Source organism: Cupressus sempervirens, chromosome 2, assembly GCF_028749045.1.
Source record: "Cupressus sempervirens isolate cs-2001-9-10 chromosome 2, ASM2874904v1, whole genome shotgun sequence".
Classification (NCBI taxonomy): domain Eukaryota; kingdom Viridiplantae; phylum Streptophyta; class Pinopsida; order Cupressales; family Cupressaceae; genus Cupressus; species Cupressus sempervirens.
Genome location: NC_143119.1, coordinates 417,678,381 through 417,692,401, shown reverse-complemented (window position 1 = coordinate 417,692,401; position 14,021 = coordinate 417,678,381).

The following is a 14,021-nucleotide window of genomic DNA, read 5'->3' as shown; positions in this document are numbered from 1 at the left end:
GAAGAAAATATTTTAATATGAAGATGGAAAAAGGTGGATATGTTGCATTTCATTTAAATGAGTTTAATATTGTTACTATTCAGTTATCTTCTATGAATGTCAATTTTGATGAAAAAATTAGGGCTCTCTTGATTTTGTGTTCTTTGTAAAAAAGATGAAATGACTTGGTAATGGTTGTGAGTATTTTTTTTTTGGATCTAATACTCTAAAATTTGATGATGGGATTGGTTTTATTCTGAGTGAGGAAACTCATACGAAAACCTCAAGTGGATCTACATTAGGAAGCTCTTTGAATGCACAAAATAGAGGTAGAACAATTAAGAGGAAGTAATCCTAGAAACTGTGGGAAATCAAGAAGAAATTCAAAGGGGAAAAGGTCTCAATCTAGAGGACCAAAAGATTATTGGTACTATGGGAAGCTAGGGCATAAGAAGAAGGATTTCTAGACTCAAAAGAACAATGAAGGAGATAAACCAAAAGGGAACAAGAAGGAACATGTGGTAAGTAAGATATCTGAAGAGGATAATTTGCTTCTTTCTTTAGGGGTAATGGCACAAACCTGTGTCATCCTTTTGTAAAGGAAAAGGCTAACAAAAGTATCATCGTACACCTTCAATGACATAAAATTGGTATTATTATTTTGAATTTGAAAATGAAGTAAACTAATGAAATGTGTAGAAATGGATGAATTTTGAGATTATAATTTTTAATAATTATTTGGAATTAGAATTGAAATATTTTCATAATTTTTATAGATGATTTTTTAGCTACTAAAAAATGTTAAAAATTAGGGGTCTAGTTCCCACCTCAAAACTAGATGGAAATAAAATTATTTTCCTTTGATCTCAGACTATGTTATAAATAACATATATATCTAGAACAATCAAAAAAAAAAATCAGCTTTAGACCTATATTTTCTCTTTTATAATGATTCAAATTTCAACTCACCTAAAATTGATAGTTTTCATCTCCCACCACATTTTTCAAAACAAATATATTCTAACTAGGAGAAAAATTATACTATCTAAAAGAGGACTCTCTCCTCTAAAATGGCATATAATTTTTAAGTTTTTTTTATATGATTTAATTTTTTTTTTTTCTCAAAATTGACATCTTTCTGAGTGTTAAAATGTGTGATTGTAGAATTTTTTATTTACAATATTCTATATCTAGTTAAAATACTATAAAATCTATATGAAAATATTCTTGACTTTGAGCTCTATAAAATGGTATTTATATGTTATTAAATAAAAATCATAAAAAATAGTAAGTTATTGAAACACCACTTTTCCTAAATAATTATATTTTTTTAGTAATTGGATACAAACTAGTACAAAACATGCCTTTAATAGATATTTCCAATTGGAAAAGAGTGAGATCATATATCACTTAGCTAGAATGAATTTATCTAGATCATATGTTTGGACAAAATTGACTTTTAGATAGAAATACTCAAATTTAGTTGTTCTGATAAGTCAGCCTAAAAGGTGACACAACTTTGTACTTTTACCCTTAGAAAGTGTTGATGATTCATGGGTTTTAGATTCTGGAGCTTCATTTCATGCTACATCTCATAGACGTTATTTTACTGATTATGTCTAAGGGGATTTTAGGCTTGTTTATTTGGGGGATAATGAACATTGTTAGATTTTTGGAAAGGGAAAAGTTAAGATTAAGTTGTAAAATGGGAATCATTGGCTACTACATGAGGTAAGACATGTTCCAAGTCTGAGTAGGAATTTAATTTCAGTAGGTCAACTCAGTGATGAGGTTTGTGTAGTTACTTTTAATGATAAAAATTGGAAGGTTTTTAAAGGTTCCCTTGTAGTAGAAAAAGGTGTGAAAGTAGGCACCTTATAACTTTGTACAAGTCATATCGTTCCTTCTACTTTGATGTTTCAAAGAAAAATTAATGTTCAAAAACTATTGTTACAATTGAGCAGAGAGAACAAACAAATGATGTAGATTCTAATATAGCACTATGGCACTATAGACTTGGGCACGTGAGTGAGAAAGGTATGAAATTGCTTCATTCAATGAAATTTTATCAATTCTAAAATGTTTTAATATGGATTTCTGTGAAAGTTGTGTGTATGGAAAATAAAAGAGAGTGAGTTTTGTGAAGAGTAAGAAGAAAAGGAAATTTGAGAAGTTAGATCTTGTGCATACAGATGTATGAGGACCAACTCAGGTATCTTCCCTTGGTGTCTCTCAGTAGTATGTTATATTTATTGATTATACAAGTAGAAAAGTATGGGTTCATTTCCTTAGAAAAAAAATTGATGTATTTCAAACTTTTAGGAAATGGAAATACTTGGTTGAGAATGAGACTACTAAAAAGGTAAAATGTCTCAGATTTGATAATGGTGGTGAATATTGTTGTCATGAATTTGAAGATTTGATAATGGATCATGCAAGGAGGTTTCATATTGGGTTTCCCTTAAACACATGGGTGAAGGTTGTCAATATTGTTGTATATCTGACTAATAGTGGTCCTTCTAATTTATGATGTTCTAGAGATGGCATTACAAAGATTATATTTTCAGATCTAAGTGATGATGATGATGACTCAAATTCAATAAGTATTATGGCTAAAGGATTAAACACCAAGTTTCTAGTTTATTAAAGAATGGATTATCGCTAGCCTCAGGTTTCTTTCCTTGATTTATCTTTCTTCTAGTTTGAAGAGGCATGAAAGATATCATAAAAGCTAATAGTATAAGTAGAGTGGTCTTAATTTCCCAATCCGATAAGAAAATTGTATACTTTTCCAAGTAATGATGTAAAAGAGAAGTGATAACTTGTTATGAACTGCCCAATTAAGGGCCTAAATGCCCAATGTACAAGGAAATTGAAAAGAACCAAGAATGGATAGACATAAAGAAATTTTGATCAAACTTTAATCATTGGAAATGTTTGACAATGGAGAATTAAGTCATATTGTAGAGCTCTTCACATGAGGTGAAAAACCTAGGCCAACATGATAAAACCTCAAAAGGAAAATGACAAGATATTTTAGTATTAAAAAAGTGCTTAAGCGAGATGATAAAACTCTAGAGGCAAAATGATAATCTAGTTAGAGGGTATGCAATAGAACCTAAAGTAGTACAAAATAACTCGTATTAGTAGATGATATAAGAATCTATAAGCGTAAATTTTTTGAGAGTTTGAACCAAAAAATAATAATTATAGTGCCTAGGACCATTTTTTATAGCTTTTTGGTGGATATTTAAGAAGGGTTGTTTGATAAAGCACTCACACAAGACACAACATAGTTTACTCACTACTCAAGAATAGTTTGTTTGTTTGGACATAAATAGTTTCCCTCATTTTTCTTTGGACTCTCTTCCTATGAATTGAAGGAATAATATAAATAGTAGTAGTAAACAATCCAACCAAGGAAAATTTAACTTTAAAGGATAATGATGTCAAGGAAACTAAAGAATAAAGTAAAAAACAAACAAAGAATATCCCTAGAAAGAAAATGGCTTGATGACCAAAACCCTTTCGCATGCTAAGTATCTCACAAGTACCTAACATGTTAAGGGATGAGAGGACTCACATTCAAATAAATCCAATTCATTTTTATGTACCATAGAGTACAAAATGGTGAGTGTAAAATTCTTTGAACAATTCAGGTAGGCCACTTCAATTGGTCCTCGTACAAGGATTATGAAACCTTCAAATGTGAACTATGTGGAAACTAATTGAAAGTCCCTAGTAATAACACCAAGTAGCCCTAGTAGTACCTAAAAATGTACACCCTTGAAAAGAAAGGTTGGGAGAAGCTCCACTTAGTATAATAATTTTTGGTTCCCTCAAGATATGTGATGCCATGAACCTTAGAGACTAAATTAAAATGTGTTTTTGGATTGTTTAGATTCTACAAATCTTATTGATTAATGTGGGGTAGAATTGTGAATGAAAAGCACATTATCATGTGGATCATTCCTGGGATATTTTTCCCTCAAATTGGTAGGCCCAACTAAAGGTGACTCAACTAAATGCAAATCAGATCCAAGGATCCAAGTTTCTATTTTTCTCAAAGGAAAAATAGTATACTCCTCTAACCTCTTCACTTCACCAAAACACATCGAGCATGTTCATCACTAAGATAGATGTCATTTACACAAGTTTACAAGCTTCTAGGTTTTGTATTCTCTCAAAGAGAGAAGCACATACTCCCCTCACTTATGAATAAGTAGTGATAGAAACTACCGCTCCTTGCTCCCAAAAGTGTGTTATCATATAGTAAAGTGAATGTTTCTAATTATCTCAAAGACACAAGAACATACTTCCTTACTTACTATCAAGTAAATAAAAGGATTTTAACAAAGCCTAGTTAGACTATGTGCCTTGAAAATGACTAATGCCAACACAATATTTATTTGGTCCAATTAGGAAACTCAAAACTCCAAATGCATTAGTAGTTTTTTCTTTTTTTCTTTGATAAGAGAACTTACAAGTTAGGGCATAAAAACTCAATAAAGCAAGTAAACATGAAAATTCACTTAATTAGATGATGAGATGTTGTTGTAAAGAAAAAAGAGCTAAAATGCAACCAAATAAGATCAAAATATTATTATTAGAATCCCAAAATATCTTTCTAGAAAACATACTAATAAAATAAGATTAATCAAGATATCATTAGGTAGGGTTCTAGAAGTCATAGTATAGAACTCACAGAAATGATAGAAGTTTGTAACTAGAGTAATAAAATTGCACAAGCTAGACAATAATCTAGAAGGTAAAAGAACAAAAGACTACACAAAAATTAATCCTCCATAGACTAGAGAAATATCACACCCAAAATAGATTTTTCCCATGTGATATTTTGTACTCAAGTACTAGAATAAAAAATATAAATCCAACAAATGTAGAGCTAAAAATTGGTTTCAACCCCATGTTGGGTGCCAAAAATATGTACCAAATATTGTGGACACTTACTACCCCGTGTATTTGATTAATCCAATAGATTTGAACTTCCAAATCATTTCTTATAGCTTCCTAATCATAGAGTTAAAAGATTCAATTGATGATGAAGATGACTCTCAAATGGATCAAGAAAGATCCCTACAAGGTACACTATGAATGGAAGACTCAAAATATGTTAAAAAGTGAGTTTGCAAGAAACATGTGATCTCCATGAATGCATGCATGATAAAGAAAAGTAGAAAACTTAAAGAAAGGATGAAAAATTCAAGCTAAGATAACATGGATAAAAGATTTCTATGTCATTCTACTTAAGCTAGATTGTTCATGCTAAATGCAAGAAATAAAGAACAAGATAAGTGAAAATGATGGTGCAAGATGCTCACCAATTTGAATGACAAAGTGACAACATAAAAATAGAATAAAGTAAGAATTGATGAGATAATGAGGACAACGCCTCTTTTTAAAGGATTAGAAATGAGAAGATAGTCAAGATTAAGAGGCAAAATAATGAGAAATGGTGAAGATTTACTCGTGGTTAATCCATGTGGTCATGTCTCAAGAGGAAAAAGAAAAGGCTAAGATTAAAAAAACAAAAATATTGAGTGGTTGGATAAAGAGGAAAAATCCTTTTGTGAAAAGATTCCTCTTATTGGAAAGTGCATCTTTAAATGATGGGAATTTTATTTTTAAAATGATTTTCATGTTCCCTTAGGATAAAGAGGATTTTTTAAATTTAATTAAAAGGGGACACATTCTTTTAATCAAATAAAACTAGGATAAAATAATCAAACTTTAGGATATAATCAAATAAATGATTGTGTAATGATTTGATTAAGGATTATTGGTTCATTTTTTATACAAAATACATAATAATGGTCAAGTTTTTATTTAAATTGATCAGAAAGGAGGCTCATAGTTTACTTGACCAAAAATTGGTGGTTATAGTTGTTATCACATGTTCTTGTGAACCCAATCTTGATTAAGTATGAACATAACCTTTCATACCATGCCAGAGGTTCTTTTTTCAATCCACGCATAGCCTTTTCTAGCTTGCACATCATGTTTTTTTCTTTTGAATTGGAAAAACCCTAAGGTTGTTCCAAGATATGATTCAGAAATGATGACTTGACAACCATTTGATAAATTTTAAATCCTTTATATGTAGAAATTGAAAGAAGTATTATTTCCCTTTCAAGTCTAGCCATAGATGAAAAAAATTCTTCATTCTCTAGGCCTTTTTTTTGTGCATAACCTTTGATAACTAATATTTCCTTGTTCCTAACTAATTTTCCTATTTTATCTATCTTATTTTTGAAAATTACATTATTATCCATTGATGTGGGCACTAATTTCTAGGTTGGATTCTTTTCAATGTATTCCAATTCCTCCTTCATGCTTGTTATCTAGGCTTCATCATTAAATTCATCCTTTACTATCCTTGGTTCATATTGACACAACAAAAAAGTACCTTCTCTTGAATTTCTTCTTGTTAGTACACTAGCATTCTTATCACGAATGATGTAATCTAGGGAGTGAGTCAACTTGACATACATTGGTAACATGAGTTCTCATCTAGGAGCTTCTTCAACTACTTGGACTAATTCATATGCATCTTCCTATTCTTTCATTGATTATGCTAAAGAATTTAGTTCAACCAATTGAATTATATAGAGAAATCCCCTTCTAGGCATGGATGTAGAACTCTTGATTTTGCAAAAAATTAGGGTTCCAACAATGCCTTTTGACCAAATATATAAAATAATGACTCTTACCTCAAAACTAGCCCTAACTTGACCACTTTTATAAATAAAGAAACACAAAACTTGCAACCAGGACTCCAAACTTTTAGTAGCATCTTATTTTTACTCCAATCAAAGGAAACTTCCACTATTCTAGTCAGTCATACACACTTAAGGGTTTAACTCATAAGCCCTCAATAAAAAGCCACAAAAATTAGTGCCTCCCAAAAATGACATAGCCAAACACTTATGACTCTCAACCCAATTTTATTCACCATTTATTCAACTTGTTCAAATTTATTCTAACCTAAAACATGGCCTCATATGGACATATCTTACAATCCAATATATGTACACTCATTCCATGCACCTTTCATTAGTAACTTTTCCCTCAAACAATTATCACCAATGTCTCATACCTGCAATCCTTCATTATTTAAGTTTTAAAAAGATACATAAAATGCAATGATATGATTCATTCCAATAGGTAAAGTGGGAAAATAAATTGGAATGGATCATTTTCACATATTTGACCCTCAAAATCCCTATGTTTAGACCAATTTATTGCATATTAAATTTGTGTTCCAATAGTATAATTAAATGTAAAACTTGTTACATAGTTAGAACCATATTATAAATACCTTTTAGAGTAATATACACTTTATACCAAGATTTAAAACAAATAAAACTCAATGAATGATCAAACAACCATAAACAACATGAAAATTACACAAAAATCTGAATTTAATTATTTGGATCTGATGTAATAAAGTTTCCCCCTCCATACTCAAGTTTTCCATGACCTTATTGTTGAGATATGATTGAAAAGATCGTTATTAAGGTTAAGATTATTGAAAGAGAGAGATTGTTGAAGAAAACTGTGTTTCAATCATTGTTTTGTCACTAATATCAAACCTACTAGTTGCTAGTAAGATAATTGCTTATAAGATTCAAGTACTATCACTTAGTTGATTGATGAAGAGGATTTGATCAATAAGATGTAAAAAAAGCACCTAGATGAAAGGTTGACTTATGATTATGTAAGGAAGTACAAGGATTAGTTAAGACAGTGATGACATGATGTATTTATAATCTACTTAAGGTTACAAATGTTGGCTAAACTAAGAAAGTTTAGAAAGAAAAGTTACACAAAGTTTGTCTGTCAAGCTTGACCAAGTGGATAGTAGGTGCTGAGAAAAGTTAGTGCAAGCTAAGCAGAAAGTTAGTTGCAACCAAGTGAAAGAAAATTCTAGTGGATACCAAGCAAGACAGTTGATGCCAAGTAAATTTTAGTTGATGTCAAGCATCAATAAACTTTAGTTGATGTCAAGTGATTTTACAATTCATGCCAAGCAAAGAAATATGTGTTGAGTATCAAAAGGTTGATAATGCTAAGCTGTTGCATTATCTTAAAGATCAAACATTCACCAAATCTAAGTTGACATGTCTATTTTCTTGAAACTTGTGAACCAAGAGAAAGATAAGGTTGATGAGCTACTAGCACAAAAATTGATGTAAACCATTTTTGAGGTGAATTCAAATATTCTAGGAGAAGTTTCTAGAAGAGATACAAGATATGGGGTAGATACATTGTATCCTGCCTAATCCATCCAAACTCTAAATTAGACAATAAAAAATGAGTTGTAAAATATCCTAATTTCCTATTTATAGGAATGTCTAGTCATGAAGCAAAGTTGTCATGCATGAGAACCCAAGGAAGAGAAGAGATTAAGGGTTTTTCTTCATCAAGTGACCCAAGAAAAGAGTCTACAATGGCATGTTAAGCAAGAAGGCTTGAGGAGATGAATGCTTGAAGAGTGAACAAGCTATCAGAGCTGCCAAGTAGGAAGGCCAAGAAGAATTGAGGATTGAATAGAGATTTGTAATCTGTAAGAGAATTTGTAAATTTTATCAGATAAAAACTCTACTATTACTCTCTAACAATTATATTAGTCTAGGGTAAATCCTTTGGATTAAGGTTGACCTAACAATCATTTTTAAATCCTTGAACCAAGTGACATTCCAAGTGAATGGCTTAAAGTCCCCTAACAAGGCTCACTTCTAATAGGGTGATTGAAATCCCTTAACCGAGTCACATTTAACAGTGTGTATTGTAACCTTTAACAGGGTTGGCTTTCATAGGGAATCACTTCAAAAGAGTGAAAAGGAGTATCATGTTACTGGTGGTTTTTCCCAAATTGGGTTTCCATGTAAATCATTGTGTCAAGTGTGTTGATGAATATGTTATGTTTCATGCTTTACATTTATGCAAGTTGATTTAATAGGAACCTACAAGTTTTAGGGATTGCATAATCTTAATGGATGCATGCATGGGTACAAATGTTTTATGGGTTCACTAAGATATGATAAGTTTTATTTATATATCTAGACCTTGGATAATGATTCACACCCCCCCACCTCTCAGTTATTCTAAAGTATTCCAACAATTGGTATCAGACCCATTTGCTTAAGAGGACTAGTTTCAAGGTAGTAGAAGCACAAAGATCAAGATGTCAAAAAGAGAAGTATCCAATCTCAATAGAGATAAATTTCTTGCATGGAAAATTTTGGTGAAGCTACACCTTGGAGGACTTGGAGATCATGCACAATCTACCATTATAGTGGAACATGTTGATCTAGTTAGTGCCCTAACTACTAAAGATATGAAGAAGAAGAAAGAACACAATCAGACAATGTTGGAGATTGTCTTTTCCCTAAGCTATGTTGAATTTGATGATATCAAAGGCTGTAACACTGCAAAGAAAATGTGGGATGCCCTACACACTATCTATGGAGGAGACAAAGTTGTTCAAAGAGCCAATCTGACAATCTTAGAGGTAAGTTTGATGATATGAGAGTGGAAGAAGGTGATAATATTGCTCAATATGTTGCTAGAATAAAATAAGTTGTTAGTGCAATAAAAGGAGCTATTGGTCATATAGATTATTATATTGTGTTAAGCAAAGTCTTGAGAACACTTCTACTAATTTATGTTATTAGAGTTTCTGCAATTCAAGAACTAAGATGTATTCTATAAAATAATCTAACTCTTGAAGCTCTAGTAGGTAGACTCACTATTTTTGAGCTATCTAACTTTGATAATTACAAGCCTAAGAGTTTTGAATCTACTTTAAAAGCCAAGTTTTTATTGAGGGACTCTAATGAAGTGAAGTAGAAGAAGAAGAAGAGAAAGATAAAATATGTATCTAGTGATAGTGATACATATGAGGAAGATATTGAACAATTAGAAGCACTACTGACAAGCAGATTTCACAAAGGTAAAGGTAAGTTCAAAGGCAAGTTACCCATCATTTGTTTAAAGTGCAATGAGGTTTGTCATATTGCTACAAGATGTACATAGAAGAAGAACTGCAGAGATGGCAACAAGTACAAAAATACAATAGAAGATGACAACAAAGATTACAAAGATAAAGACAAGAATTCATGCTACATTGTTGAAGAGGAAACCAGGGATGATTCTGATGAACATGATGATGAAGTGGTGTATGTTGTGATGAAGGATGAATCTGATGAAGATGAGGCAACTGCACTTGTGACTTGTATGAAGAAAAATTGATAAATGGATCATTGACAGTGGATACTCACATCACATGACTGGAAACAAAAGTAAGTTCATTAGCCTAAATTGTTCTGATGGAAATAATGTAAGATATGGTAATGATACACCATGTTTGATAAAAGGAAAAGCTTTTGTCAAACTCACAGACAAGATTTCATGTCACAATGCTTACTATGTTGAAGGAGTAAACTATAACTTGTTCAGTGTATCACAATTGAATAATTTGGGATGCAAAGTTGAATTTGGAAACAAGACTACTAAATTATTTGACACAAATGGGAAACTAATTGGAAAAGGTAATCAAACTAGAAGTAATCTATTCTATATAGATATAGAGGATCCTACATGTATTGTTGGAAAATTTGATGATGTATGGCTTTGGCACAAAATTTTATGTCATGTTAATTTTGATAACTTGGTTAGTATCAGTAACATGAAGAAAGTTAGAGGTTTGCCTAAGTTAAAGAAGCTTGACAATGTAGTGTACCAACAATGTTAGCTAGGCAAAATGACAAAGTCAAGCTTTAAGAGTAAAGTTTATACCTCTAAAGAAATATTAGAGATTTTTCATACTAACTTGTGTAGACCAATTGAAGTGCAAAGCTACAGAGGAGATAAGTACATAATGTTGTTTGTTGATGATTATTCTAGGATGATGACAATCATATTTTTAAAATAGAAATCTGATGTTTTTCAAATGTTTAAGTGGTACTTAGCAAGAGTTGAGAAAGAAATAGGAAAAAGTTTGAAATGTTTGAGATTTGATAGAGGAGGATAATTTACATCAAATGAGTTTGAGATGTTTTGTAATGAAAAAGGAATCAAAAGATAGACATCTACCCCCAGAACCCATCCACAAAATGGGATTGCTAAAAGGAGAAATAGGTCTATAATGGACAGTACTAGAACACTCATGATGGAGAAAAATGTTGCTCTGAAATATTAGAGAGAAGCTTTAAGTGCAATTTTCTATACTTTGAATCGTGTGTAAATCAAGAAAGGTACTCATTCAACACCTTTTCAATAATGGTATGGATATCCTTTCAATGTAAAATACTTTAAGGTATTTGGAAGTAAATGTTAGTTTCTTAAAGATGTTAGGAATGGCAAGCTTGATGTAAAAAGTGAAGAAGGTATATTCCTTGGTTACTCTCCAAGAAGTAAAGCTTACAAGTGTTTGAATACTAACACTAACAAAATTATGGAAAGTACAAATGTGAATTTTGATGCATATAAAGAAGTACATGAGGCTGAACCTATGAAAGAACAAAAAATATATACAAATCATTTGTATACTTTTATAAAGGAATTTCTATTGAAGAAGATGTTGCAAATCAAGTTGCAAACCGACAAAAAGTTTCAATGACTTCTAAGTCACATCTTGTGAATGCCAAGTTGCATTCAGGAACCGAGCTACATTCAGATGCCAAGTTATAGAATGAAGAAAATGTACATTCTGATTCTAATAATAGTACACATGAAAGAGATATTAAGATACCTGATAGAGATGTACACAATGATTTTGAAGCTGAAAGATAAAATGAAGAAACAATAGTTGAGCCAAGATTGTCCAAATATGTCAAAAGACATCATCCTGCTAATGAAATCATTGGAAACAAAGATGTTAGGCCAATGAAAAGAAATAGATTGAGAAGTGAATAATGCTTGTTGAGCATGAAGTAACCCAAAATAGTAAAAGATGCATTAGAAGATGAGGATTGGTACAAAGCCATGGAAGAAGAGATTGAACAAATAGAGAAGAACAAAACTTGGAGTCTAGTTCCTAGACCAGAAGACAAGAATGTGATTGGAACCAAGTGGGTATTTAGAAACAAGCTAAATAAAAATCATGAAGTCATAGGGAACAAAGCAAGATTAGTTTGCAAAGGATATGCACAAGAAGAAGGAATAGACTATGGGGAGACATTTTCTCCTATTGATAATATGGAAGGATTAAAAACTCTACTTTCTTATGATGCATACAAAGGTTTCAAAGTTTATCAGATGGATGTTAAATCTGCATTTCTAAATGGCATACTAGAAGAAGAAGTTTACATAGAACAACCAGAAGGTTTTGTTGATGATAACAATAATAACATGGTATGTAGACTGCATAAAGCTCTATATGGTTTGAAACAAGCACCAAGAGCATGGTATGAAAGACTTCATACTTATCTTGTGAAATTTGGATCTAAAAGGACTAATGATAACAATAATTTGTACATAAAGACAAAGGAAGGAAAAGGTATTTTGATATTTGAAATATTTTTTGATGATATCATATTTGGAGAACAAGATTCTTTATGTAAGAATTTACAAATTACATGAAGCAAGAATTTGAAATGTCTATGTTTGGAGAGATCAATTTTTTGTGGATTTGCAAGTCTATCAAATGAAGTATGGTATATACATCACTCAATCAAAGTATGTCAAAGAAATATTGAAAACTTTTGGATTAGAAGATTCCAAACTAGTAAGTACACCTATGGTGATAGGACACAAGTTGTCAAAGAATGATGATTCAGTTGAGGTGAATCAAACATTCTACAGGTCTATGATTGGCAAATTATAATATTTAGTACATAGTAGACTTTACATTACATTATCTATAGGGATAGTTGCAAAATTCTCTACTAATCCTAGGCAGAATCACTTAATGGTTGTGAAGAGAATAATGAGATATCTAAAAGGAACAAAAAAGTTTGGTCTATACTACAAGAAGAATGAAAATTTTGAATTGAGAGCCTACACTGATGTTGATTGGGCTAGAAACATTGATGACAAAAAGAGCACCACTAGAGGAGCATTTTTCTTAGGCAAGAGACTAGTTACATGGACTAGCAAGAAACAAAGTTGCACCTCACAATCTACTGTTGAAGCTGAATATGTTGCTAATGTTGTAAATTGCACAAACATTGTATGGATCAAATAGCTACTCAAAGGAATGAAGGAAGAGATCACAGAACCAGTGATACTTTATTGTGATAATACAAGTCCTATCAATATATCGAAGAATCTAGTGATGCACACAAAGACAAAGCACATTGCAATTAAGTATCATTACTTAAGAGAAATAGTTCAAGATAAAGAGGTGAAGATTGAATATGTTGACATGTAAAGGAGAAATTTGTTAATATCTTCACAAAAACACTACCTAAGGATGCTCATGAGTATCTAAGAGATAAACTAGGGTTGATACCCCTATGAAAGGCTATTTAAGTAACAAGAGGAGTGCCCTGCATCAAACAAGGTGATGTTCATATAATACAAATTAATGCAGAGGATCTTACTCTAGGGGCTTCCTAAAGTAATCACAGAGCTAAAAATTCAAATCAATCACAAGCAAGGTGACAAAGGGAGAAATTGCATAAGCTTATATCTACATATTTTAAGATGACAATTTTTTTTTGTTGATAAATGTCTTTAGCATTGTTTTGATTAAGTAAAAGAAGGTTTTAAAGGACTTGCAACCTATACAATAGTAGAGTTCTAGAAACAAGCAAGATAAAAGAACTATAGAGAAAAGAAACCAAGACCAAGCATGAAACAGACCTCAGACAAAAAAAAAAGAGTTCATAGAGGACAGTGCTGATAAAAATAGCAAAATTCTAGCAAAGGAAAAGCAACCGACTAGCTAAGGAGTGTTGATCAGATTCACTACCTGGTCCACCAGAGAATGCATGGTTTCAGCAATAGCTTTGACCTCATCTTTCCTACTGGTTTCTTTAATCTTCTTTGAATAGGCTTGGGTACACATACTTGGTCCT